Below are 12,923 nucleotides of genomic sequence, written 5' to 3' on the forward strand. Positions count from 1 at the left end.
TTTTCAGTTAGCCATTAAAAGGTATCAACCACTGAGGACTCTCAATTCTGAATATTTTTCTATCTACTGGCTAACACGGTACAAAGATATACATCTTTCCTGTAGGAAAAGCCATGAGATTTCACAAATTTCATGCACATACATTGCTTTTATTTTCCTGACTTATTTGGAAAACTGCTGTGTTTTTCAAATCTGCAGCATGTTACTTTTTCAGTGTTTTTTCTGCCACTTAATCCAAGTGTTTCCAAGCTCTTGGCATTGTAGATGTGGGCTTCTCCCCTGAAGGAAAGCTGTACCCAGAGAGCAGCTCCTCTCATCTTACCGCAGGCTGGGAGCAGCTATGTGGTGCCCTGTAGTAACCTCACTGGAGTGCAGCCATAGAAGGAATACAATCCAGGCATGTGACCATGGGCTGAGATGGGAGTGAAAGTGGGGATGGTTTTACCTTTAACACTATAGCAGCCAGTGTTTGCAATACAACATTAACAGCAAAAATTACCACCACGGTCCACCAAATATCCCAAACCAGCTACAGATCTTCTGACCCAAACTCTCCAACCTCATATATGTCTAAGAAGCTGTTGAATTTTGCTCAGAGACCTGTAGCTGCTCTGAACTTCACAGTCCACACATGGACCAAACCTGCAACATCAAAAAATCACCAAATACTTAGGCTGTGTGCACACGTTGCAGATTTAGATGCGGGTCCGCAGCGTTTTTGGCCGCACGGATTCGCATCAAATCCGCAGTGTAGGGCACAGCCAATGTAAATTTATGGCAAAAGGAGATTTGTTGTGCACATGCTGCAGAAAATTCCACGCTGAAACGCAGCTTTTTTTTCCGCAGCATGTCACTTCTTTTTGCAGATCTGCAGTGTTTCTGCACCCATTGATTTTCACTGAGTCAGGCACATCTGCAGCAAAATCGCAGATGTAAAAAAGATCTGCAGATGTGGGTGCTAGAAACGCTGCAGATCGGGAGGAGGGAAGTGTGTGGGTGGAGACTATGTGGTGTCTGTGTGCGGGGCGGGGTCTGCGTGTATGTGTGTGCGGGGGTCTGCGTGTCTGTGTGTCCCTGTGTGTGCCTACTGTGCAGCCATTGTCTGATGGGACTACTGCATTGCCGATGATGGGAAAGTAGTCCCATCACACAATGCATGGCAAGTGTAAAAAACAAACAAAACAACATACAGAACATATACACATATATTACAGACAGTACATGCAACATATAACATACATTACATACTCACCAATCACCTAGTCCCCGAAGCCCTCGATCTCCTGTAATAAAAATAATAAACCAACCTATACATACCTTTCTACTGTAGTCCAGTTAACGAGTGTCCCACACTGATCTCCCGTTTAGAACACTGACATCGAGAGATGTCAGTACTCTACAGGGGCTTCCGCGATGAACTAACAGGCGGAGGTAATCCTCCGCGATGTATCCCTCCGCCGCTAGCAAAGAGGTCCCATAACCCTAATTCTCACGCAGCATTGCCGTAGGGAGAGGATGAACTCAGGTAACCTCTTCAGTGATGCACTGCAGGAGCCATTGTCTCCTGTCAGTGCTCGTGGGAGGCCTTCTGGAGCAGTGACATCACCCGATGTCACTGCTCTACAGGGGAGATCATTGTGGGACACTCATTATTAAATGGACTACCTCGGAACAGGGAGTATTTGTATGTTTCTTTTTCTTTTTCAGGAGATCGAGGGCGTTGCATGGATTAGGCGTATAATAAATGTGGCAAAACTGTGTAGTGTTTTATTATATTATAAACTTTTTCTGGCTGTCTTTTTTTTAACCCTTAACAACTATAGGATTAGTAATGGAGAGGTGTCTTATTGACGCCTCTCCATTACTAACCGGGCTTGATGTCACCTTACAATACAAAGGTGACATTAAGCCCTTATTACCCCATATGCCACACGGCAGTGGGAAGAGAGAGGCTAAGTGCCAGCATTATTAGAGATGCGCCATTTCTGGGGCAGCTGGGGGCAGATGTTTTTAACGGGGGGGGGCAATAACCATGGTCCCTTCCTAGGCAATGAATATCTGCCCCCAGTCGTCGGCTTTCCCTCTCTGGCACAGAAAATTGCGCAGGAGCCCACGCCATTTTTTTTTTCAAAATTAAACATATTGTTCAATAATAAACATCGACCTTGCTATTATTTATCTATCTATAGATATATATGGATAGATATATCTACGGATAGATATATGGATAGCTATATCTATCAATCAATCTATCTATAGATCTATCTATAGATCAACTTATCTGTGTGTAATGGAGTATGCAAAATAAGAGGTTGGGAAAAGAAATGACATCACAACTTTTTTTTTGTTAAATAACAGATATTTATTTAGCTTACAAAAACGCAAACAAATCCGCATCAAAAACGTGCGGATTTTTACCTGCATTTTCTGGCAAGAAATGCAGATTCTGTGCAGAAAATTCTGCAGGCAAATCTGCAACGTGTGCACATACCCTTATTGTGGGAACAGCTGTTCTCAAGTTTAAAGAGGTTGTCCACTACTTTATCATTGATGACCTATCCTTAGGTCATCAATATCTGATCAGTCGAGGTCTGACACCAGGTACCCCCATTGACTGGCTGTTTTTGGTGTTGGTGGCGGCAATGGCAGGAAATGCTCAATTGCAGAGCTGATCCGTCTTCTGGTCCATTCCCGACTGCTGCCACCATCACTGTTCCTCCTACTGATTCGAATAGCAGGTGGATGTGTAATCCTGGACCACGGCCACTGGAGCAGCTCTTCAATTGACCATTTCTGGACGGCAGCCGCCGACACCGAGAACAGCTGATCAGTGGGAGTCCGACATTAATGACCTATGATAAAGTAGTGGACAACCTCTTTAATCTTTGGGAAGGCACCCTTCCTGTGCCTCCCGGCTTCCTGTTTGCCAGGAGCACTGCGCTCCTGAACATCGACAGCCCAGACCTGCATTGTAGTTGTGCTGCGGACCTGAACTCGGCGAACTGTGCTCATTGTGAATCAGCATCGGCAAAGCGCAGGGGCACGGCGCACCAGCCACTACTCACGCACGGTCACTTTGCTGGACTGCAACATTGGTCGGTAACCTAGACAATTAAATTAGCATTAAAAGGGTTGTCCACTATTTTGTCAACCCCTTCTCAATCTGAGTGTTTGCCCACCGTTAAAATAAAAACATTTATACTCACCTGCGGTGCCGGCGCCATTCCAGCAGTCTCTCTCCCGGGGCTCACATGAGGTTGTTATGTCACGAGCTCTGTGGCTAATAAGCTTCACTGTCCCTGAACATTATTACGCAGTAATTTCTTTTACACTTACCGGGTGTTATGCATCCTGCTATTGTGGGCTTTTTTTGTGGGCCATATCACCGCATTTTTCACGGTCTGTTGCAATAATGGACTGCAAAACACTTGCGGATCACCGTTTTTCGGGTTTCCAATACTATGGAAAAAGTATTGGAAAAAAAATGGCGTTCCGCAAAACCGTAAGTCATGGTACACCGCAAAGACAAACTTCCGTTGTTTGTTTTCAATGGGAGCCTTGTCCGTAAGCCGTGAAAAAGATCGAGCAGGCTCGATCTTTATTCACGGACGTCAATACGGCCCTCACGGCCATACGGCGCATGACGCTCCATGGAATTATTGCGGCCTGTTTTTGTGGCCCCATAGAAATCTATTGGGGACGCCAAAGGGGACGCATAAAACACGGCAAGTGTAAAAGAAGCCTTAGGGCTGCAGCTGCTCACTGCCTTCCTGTTGATGTTCAATATATCCAAAGGCAAGTCTAGGACAGTGAATCCAGCTCTGACTGGGTGCACGGCTTGTGTGATGTAACAACCTCACGTGATCGAGTGCCGACACAGCTGGAATGGCACCGGCGGTGAGTATAAGGCTGGAGTCAGACACAACGTTTAAAAATACGGTTCGTATTTTACGATCTTAATACGCAGAAATATTCCCTGAACAGTGATCCGTATGTCATCCGTTGGCAAGGCTAGAATGCGATTTTTGCGCATGTAAGCATCCGTATTGCATCCGTATGCCGAGATATTCTGTCCGGCTTGCAAAATGGACATATAATGGATCCCAATGACAGGTTAAAACACAAACGAAATAGATATAGACACATAGAATACATATATATATATACAGATGTGGCCAAAAGTATTGACACCCCTGCAATTCTGTCAGATAATACTCAGTTTCTTCCTGAAAATGATTGCAAATACAAATTCTTTGGTATTATTATCTTCATTTAATTTGTCTTAAATGAAAAAACACAAAAGAGAATGAAATAAAAAGCAAAACATTGATAATTTCACACAAAACTCCAAAAATGGGCCAGACAAAAGTATTGGCACCCTCAGCCTAATACTTGGTTGCACAACCTTTAGCCAAAATAACTGCGACCAACCTCTTCCGGTAACCATCAATGAGTTTCTTACAATGCTCTGCTGGAATTTTAGACCATTCTTCTTTGACAAACTGCTCCAGGTCCCTGATATTTGAAGGGTGCCTTCTCCAAACTGCCATTTTTAGATCTCTCCACAGGTGTTCTATGGGATTCAGGTCTGGACTCATTGCTGGCCACCTTAGAAGTCTCCAGTGCTTTCTCTCAAACCATTTTCTAGTGCTTTTTGAAGTGTGTTTTGGGTCATTGTCCTGCTGGAAGACCCATGACCTCTGAGGGAGACCCAGCTTTCTCACACTGAGCCCTACATTATGCTGCAAAATTTGTTGGTAGTCTTCAGACTTCATAATGCCATGCACACGGTCAAGCAGTCCAGTGCCAGAGGCAGCAAAGCAACCCCAAAACATCAGGGAACCTCAGCCATGTTTGACTGTAGGGATCGTGTTCTGTAAACTCTATATTTATGCCTTTGCCCAAAAAAGCTCTACTTTTATCTCATCTGACCAGAGAACATTCTTCCAAAACGTTTTAGGCTTTTTCAGGTAAGTTTTGGCAAACTCCAGCCTGGCTTTTTTTATGTCTCGGGGTAAGAAGTGGGGTCTTCCTGGGTCTCCTACCATACAGTCCCTTTTCATTCACACGCCGACGGATAGTACGGGTTGACACTGTTGTACCCTCGGACTGCAGGGCAGCTTGAACTTGTTTGGATGTTAGTCGAGGTTCTTTATCCAACATCCGCACAATCTTGTGTTGAAATCTCTTGTCAATTTTTCTTTTCCGTCCACATCTAGGGAAGTTAGCCACAGTGCCATGGGCTTTAAACTTCTTGATGACACTGCACACGGTAGACACAGGAACATTCAGGTCTTTGGAGATGGACTTGTAGCCTTGAGATTGCTCATGCTTCCTCACAATTTGGTTTCTCAAGTCCTCAGATAGTTCTTTGGTCAACTTTCTTTTCTCCATGCTTAATGTGGTACACACAAGTACACAGGACAGAGGTTGAGTCAACTTTAATCCATGTCAACTGGCTGCAAGTGTGATTTAGTTATTGCCAACACCTGTACCACAGGTAAGTTACAGGTGCTGTTAATTACACAAATTAGAGAAGCATCACATGATTTTTCGAACAGTGCCAATACTTTTGTCCACCCTCTTTTTTATGTTTGGTGTGGAATTATATCCAATTTGGCTTTAGGACAATTCTTTTTGTGTTTTTTTCATTTAAGACAAATTAAATGAAGATAATAATACCAAAGAATTTGTGTTTGCAATCATTTTCAGGAAGAAACTGAGTATTATCTGACAGAATTGCAGGGGTGTCAATACTTTTGGCCACAACTGTATATATACACATGTCATTGAGACACATATATATATATATATTATATTTGATAGAGTTCTACATAGCATAATAGCCGCTAAATCAATTGTCGGCTTCTGTAAAATTATTACAAAACCCGACATGAAATGACACACGGTTTACATACAGTAAACAATTTCATTTAGTTTTTTTATGTCTTTGACTAATAATTAGATTAGTGTCTGTGTGTAAAATTTTGGACATTCGTAGGTGTTAAATTAAGGGGTTGATTCGTTGAAAAAAATTGTGTGGGCTCCCGCGGTAACTTCTCTGTCAGAGAGGGAAAGCCAGTGAGTGAGGGCAGATATTAATAGCCTAGAGAGGGACCATTGTTTTTGGCCCCCCTGGCTAAAAAAATCTGCCCCCAGCCAGCCCATCTTATAGATGCATCTTTTCTGGCACTTAGCCTCTAATGGGTTAATGTCACCTTGCTATTGAAAGCCGGGTTAATAATGGACAGGTGTTAATAAGACACCTATCCATTATTAATCCTATAGTAGTAAAGGGTTAAAAAAGACACACACATTAATTAAAGTCTTTTAATGAAATAATCACACAAAGTTTTTGACCAAATTTATTATTCAGCTAATCCAACAGAATGCCTTGTTGTCCTGTTAAAAAAAAGCAAAAAAAAAACCAACAATATCCATACCTCTCCGCCGTTCCATCATTTCCCCCGCTGCAATCCATCACAAGGGGTTAACTAATTTACCACAGGGACCGGTGGTAATGCTACCGGCCCTGCTGTAAACCACAGCAGAATGAATGAAATGAAACACGGAGACAGGTCAGTGTTTGTGGGAGCGCACGGTCCACAAAACGTGCTGAACATGTACACACGGAGAACAGTTTACACCGTCCTCTGTGTTCTCAGACGGCCGCCGGGGAAGAAGCGCTACAGTAAGCGCTGTTCCCCTGTGGCTGGTGCTGAAAGCGGCTGTCATTCTTCTCTCCTGCTCTTTTGGCAACAGCAATCAGGAGAGAATGAATGAATGAAAACCTCACGTGGGGTCCCCTTCTGTTTGTGAACCAACCTGGCAAAACTCACAGCTGGGGGCTGCTATTCTCAGGCTGGTAAGGGGCCATTGATCTTGGCCCCCCCAGCCTAAAAACACCAGCCCGCAGCTGCCCAGAAAAGGCGCATCTATTAGATGCGCCAATTCTGGAGCTTTGCCCGTTCTTCCCACTTGCCCTGCAGTGGTGGCAAGTGGGGTAATAAGTGGTTAATGCCACCTTTCTATTGTAAGGTGGCATTAAGCCCAGGTTAGTAATGTAGAGGTGGCAATATTCAAGGGTTAAATAAACACACACAATAGAAACAAAGTATTTTAATGAAAGAATACACTACACAGTTGTAAAATCTATTATACTCCTAAACCCATATCAAAGCCATTGTTCTCCTGTAAAAAAAATCAAAAAATAATAAACCAACAATATCCCTTACCTGTCAGGCGTACAGTCAAGTCCCACGGCGTAAATCCATCTCAGGGGTTAATCAGTTTACAGCTGGAGCGCTGCTAATGCGACCGCTCCGACTGTAAACTACTGGGGAATGAATGGAAGCAGCGCGCACAGGCTCACCGCTAGTTACTACCCATTCATTCAGCTTTAGTCAGGTTGGTTGTCAAAAATGATGGGGACCCCACACCGTTTTTTTAAATTATTTACTTAAATAATTAAACAGCATGGGGACCCCTATATTATTGAGAACCAACCTTGTTGAAGCTGGGAGTTGCAGCCCCCAGCTGTGAGTTTTGCTGGGTTGGTTCACAGAGGGGGACCCCACATCGGGTTTTCATTCATTCTCTCCTGCTCGCTGTTGCTGGCATAGCAGGAGATAGGAATGACAGCCGCGTTCAGCACCAGCTACCGGGGAACAGCGCTTACTGTAGTGCTTCTTCCCCGCCGGCCATCTGTGTGGTCCTGATGCGGCACACGGTTGCCACATGGATGTACCACGTATACACACTGACACGAATAGCTCCGGTACCGGAAGTATCTGGATGTGTGAGACTGCCCAAAACATGGAAGGTGGCTTGGACAGCATGAATGACCTCTAGGTGCCCTGTCACATACATGTGAACAAGGTTTGCAGAAATATATAGACCCACTGCAGAACCAGCCCCATTCACTTACATGAAAATAATTTTTTACTCAAATCTGACACAAGAATTTATCTTAATTTGCTTCCTTGTTTTCTATCTACTCTGGTATTTGGCTGAGAAAGCACAACCAAAAACTGCACATAGTGCTGGCATACTGAACTAATGGTCACGCACCCCTGATGCTGCTAACATCTTTTTGTAATATGGGAAATCAGTAATTTCAGAAATTATATGGGAAGGTAGAATTACTTTGGCGCCCTAAATGTTATTTTTACAATGGTCACTTCTAACAAGAATATATTGAGCTACCCTTGCCATGAAGGTTTAGTTCACATCATGTCTATTGCCTCCGTTTCATGTACACACTGGGACTTATTCTATAAACCTTTCTAAACCGGGCACATTTCTATTTTTTTGCGCTCTAATTCTTTCCTCCACTTCTTCCAAGAGCCTTGAACATTTTCATCCGTAATGGTACGAGAGCTTGTGTTTTCGTAAGGAGTTTTTTCCTTTTGAATGACACTATTCACTTTAAAATTCAAGCTACCGAAAAATTAAAAAAATAAATCATTTCTGCCATTGTTTTTTTATTCCAGTATTCATTTTATAGTAAAAAAGGCCTTGTCAGCCTGATTCTCCCATTCAGTGCAATTATGGCGACCAAATCTGTAGTTTGTTTTTTAAATTTAGCTAGGTGAAAACATTTGACATAAAATGTTCGCTCGTATCTCTATTTTCTCAGACCTGTAAAGTTTTCATTTCCTGGTAGATGGAAATTTTGTGAGTTCTTGTTTTTTTTGCGCCCTGAGCTGTTTTTATACTATTTTGGGGTAGGTACGAAGCTTTGATCACTTTTATTGAATATTTTGCTTGAGGTGCAGTGACAAAAACAAAAAAAAACACAATTCTGGAGTTTTAGATATTTCTCTTTACAGTGTTTACAGATCGGATTAATACAGATCACAAGTACGTCCCAATCTCTGGCCACCAGCATGTCCCACTCCCTGGCCACCAGCATGTCCCGCTCTCTGGACACCAACGCGTCCCGCTCTCTGGACACCAACGCGTCCCGCTCTCTGGCCACCAGCGCGTCCCGCTCTCTGGCCACCAGCGCGTCCCGCTCTCTGGCCACCAGCGCGTCCCGCTCTCTGGCCACCAGCGCGTCCCGCTCTCTGGCCACCAACGCGTCCCGCTCTCTGGCCACCAACGCGTCCCGCTCTCTGGCCACCAGCGCGTCCCGCTCTCTGGCCACCAGCGCGTCCCGCTCTCTGGCCACCAGCCCGTCCCCCTCTCTGGCCACCAGCACGTCCCGCTCTCTGGCCACCAGCACGTCCCCCTCTCTGGCCACCAGCACGTCCCGCTCTCTGGCCACCAGCACGTCCCGCTCTCTGGCCACCAGCACGTCCCGCTCTCTGGCCACCAGCACGTCCCGCTCTCTGGCCACCAGCACGTCCCGCTCTCTGGCCACCAGCACGTCCCGCTCTCTGGCCACCAGTATGTCCCCCTCTCTGGCCACCAGCACGTCCCACTCTCTGGCCACCAGCACGTCCCACTCTCTGGCCACCAGCACGTCCCTGGCCACCAGCACGTCCCCCTCTCTGGCCACCAGCATGTCCCGCTCTCTGGCCACCAGCACGTCCCGCTCTCTGGCCACCAGTATGTCCCCCTCTCTGGCCACCAGCACGTCCCGCTCCCTGGCCACCAGCATGTCCCCCTCTCTGGCCACCAGAACGTCCCGCTCTCTGGCCACCAGCACGTCCCGCTCTCTGGCCACCAGCACGTCCCCCTCTCTGGCCACCAGCACGTCCCACTCTCTGGCCACCAGCACGTCCCTGGCCACCAGCATGTCCCCCTCTCTGGCCACCAGCGCGTCCCCCTCTCTGGCCACCAGCGCGTCCCCCTCTCTGGCCACCAGCGCGTCCCCCTCTCTGGCCACCAGCGCGTCCCCCTCTCTGGCCACCAGCGCGTCCCGCTCTCTGGCCACCAGCGCGTCCCGCTCTCTGGCCACCAGTATGATCCCCTCTCTGGCCACCAGTATGTCCTCTGGCCACCAGCACGTCCCCCTCTCTGGCCACCTGTATGATCCCCTCTCTGGCCACCAGTATGTCCCCCTCTCTGGCCACCAGCACGTCCCGCTCTCTGGCCACCAGTATGATCCCCTCTCTGGCCACCAGTATGATCCCCTCTGGCCACCAGTACGTCCCCCTCTCTGGCCACCAGCACGTCCCGCTCTCTGGCCACCAGCGCGTCCCGCTCTCTGGCCACCAGCGCGTCCCGCTCTCTGGCCACCAGCGCGTCCCGCTCTCTGGCCACCAGCATGTTCCGCTCTCTGGCCACCAGTATGTCCCGCTCTCTGGCCACCAGTATGTCCCGCTCTCTGGCCACCAGCACTTCCCCCTCTCTGGCCACCAGTATGTCCCCCTCTCTGGCCACCAGCACGTCCCCCTCTCTGGCCACCAGTATGATCCCCTCTCTGGCCACCAGCACGTCCCGCTCTCTGGCCACCAGCACGTCCCGCTCTCTGGCCACCAGTATGTCCCCCTCTCTGGCCACCAGCACGTCCCCCTCTCTGGCCACCAGCACGTCCCCCTCTCTGGCCACCAGTATGATCCCCTCTCTGGCCACCAGCACGTCCCGCTCTCTGGCCACCAGCACGTCCCGCTCTCTGGCCACCAGTATGTCCCCCTCTCTGGCCACCAGCACGTCCCGCTCTCTGGCCACCAGTATGATCCCCTCTCTGGCCACCAGTATGATCCCCTCTCTGGCCACCAGCGCGTCCCGCTCTCTGGCCACCAGTATGATCCCCTCTCTGGCCACCAGTATGTCCTCTGGCCACCAGCACGTCCCCCTCTCTGGCCACCTGTATGATCCCCTCTCTGGCCACCAGTATGTCCCCCACTCTGGCCACCAGCACGTCCCGCTCTCTGGCCACCAGTATGATCCCCTCTCTGGCCACCAGTATGATCCCCTCTCTGGCCACCAGTATGTCCCGCTCTCTGGCCACCAGCACGTCCCGCTCTCTGGCCACCAGCGCGTCCCGCTCTCTGGCCACCAGCGCGTCCCGCTCTCTGGCCACCAGCGCGTCCCGCTCTCTGGCCACCAGCGCGTCCCGCTCTCTGGCCACCAGTATGATCCCCTCTCTGGCCACCAGTATGTTCCGCTCTCTGGCCACCAGTATGTCCCGCTCTCTGGCCACCAGCACGTCCCCCTCTCTGGCCACCAGTATGTCCCCCTCTCTGGCCACCAGCACGTCCCGCTCTCTGGCCACCAGTATGATCCCCTCTCTGGCCACCAGCACGTCCCGCTCTCTGGCCACCAGCACGTCCCGCTCTCTGGCCACCAGCACGTCCCCCTCTCTGGCCACCAGCACGTCCCCCTCTCTGGCCACCAGCACGTCCCGCTCTCTGGCCACCAGTATGATCCCCTCTCTGGCCACCAGCACGTCCCGCTCTCTGGCCACCAGCACGTCCCGCTCTCTGGCCACCAGTATGTCCCCCTCTCTGGCCACCAGCACGTCCCGCTCTCTGGCCACCAGTATGATCCCCTCTCTGGCTACCAGTATGATCCCCTCTCTGGCCACCAGTATGATCCCCTCTCTGGCCACCAGTATGTCCCCCTCTCTGACCACAAGTATGTCCCGCTCTCTGGCCACCAGCGCGTCACGCTCTCTGGCCACCAGCGCGTCACGCTCTCTGGCCACCAGCGCGTCACGCTCTCTGGCCACCAGCGCGTCACGCTCTCTGGCCACCAGCGCGTCACGCTCTCTGGCCACCAGCGCGTCACGCTCTCTGGCCACCAGCGCGTCCCCCTCTCTGGCCACCAGCACGTCCCGCTCTCTGGCCACCAGTATGATCCCCTCTCTGGCCACCAGCACGTCCCGCTCTCTGGCCACCAGTATGTCCCCCTCTCTGGCCACCAGCACGTCCCGCTCTCTGGCCACCAGTATGATCCCCTCTCTGGCCACCAGTATGATCCCCTCTCTGGCCACCAGCGCGTCCCCCTCTCTGGCCACCAGCGCGTCCCGCTCTCTGGCCACCAGTATGATCCCCTCTCTGGCCACCAGTATGTCCTCTGGCCACCAGCACGTCCCCCTCTCTGGCCACCTGTATGATCCCCTCTCTGGCCACCAGTATGTCCCCCACTCTGGCCACCAGCACGTCCCGCTCTCTGGCCACCAGTATGATCCCCTCTCTGGCCACCAGTATGATCCCCTCTCTGGCCACCAGTATGTCCCCCTCTCTGGCCACCAGCACGTCCCGCTCTCTGGCCACCAGCGCGTCCCGCTCTCTGGCCACCAGCGCGTCCCGCTCTCTGGCCACCAGTATGATCCCCTCTCTGGCCACCAGTATGTTCCGCTCTCTGGCCACCAGTATGTCCCGCTCTCTGGCCACCAGCACGTCCCCCTCTCTGGCCACCAGTATGTCCCCCTCTCTGGCCACCAGCACGTCCCGCTCTCTGGCCACCAGTATGATCCCCTCTCTGGCCACCAGCACGTCCCGCTCTCTGGCCACCAGTATGTCCCCCTCTCTGGCCACCAGCACGTCCCCCTCTCTGGCCACCAGCACGTCCCCCTCTCTGGCCACCAGTATGATCCCCTCTCTGGCCACCAGCACGTCCCGCTCTCTGGCCACCAGTATGTCCCCCTCTCTGGCCACCAGCACGTCCCGCTCTCTGGCCACCAGTATGATCCCCTCTCTGGCCACCAGTATGATCCCCTCTCTGGCCACCAGTATGATCCCCTCTCTGGCCACCAGTATGTCCCCCTCTCTGACCACCAGTATGTCCCCCTCTCTGGCCACCAGCGCGTCACGCTCTCTGGCCACCAGCGCGTCACGCTCTCTGGCCACCAGCGCGTCACGCTCTCTGGCCACCAGCGCGTCACGCTCTCTGGCCACCAGCACGTCCCGCTCTCTGGCCACCAGCACGTCCCGCTCTCTGGCCACCAGCACGTCCCCCTCTCTGGCCACCAGCGCGTCCCCCTCTCTGGCCACCTGTGTATTACAGAACTGTGGGTGTCACTTATCCCT

The 12,923-nt window shown here is 50.6% G+C and overlaps 1 protein-coding gene across 1 annotated transcript in view; it reads left to right on the top strand.

Moving 5' to 3' along the window:
- Nucleotides 1-12,923, top strand: part of LPCAT4 (lysophosphatidylcholine acyltransferase 4) — a 124,083-nt gene that overhangs the window by 51,440 nt on the left and 59,720 nt on the right. The window lies entirely within an intron of this gene.

This window comes from Dendrobates tinctorius, unplaced genomic scaffold, assembly GCF_039654945.1.
Source record: "Dendrobates tinctorius isolate UK_male_01 unplaced genomic scaffold, ASM3965494v1 ptg000516l, whole genome shotgun sequence".
Classification (NCBI taxonomy): domain Eukaryota; kingdom Metazoa; phylum Chordata; class Amphibia; order Anura; family Dendrobatidae; genus Dendrobates; species Dendrobates tinctorius.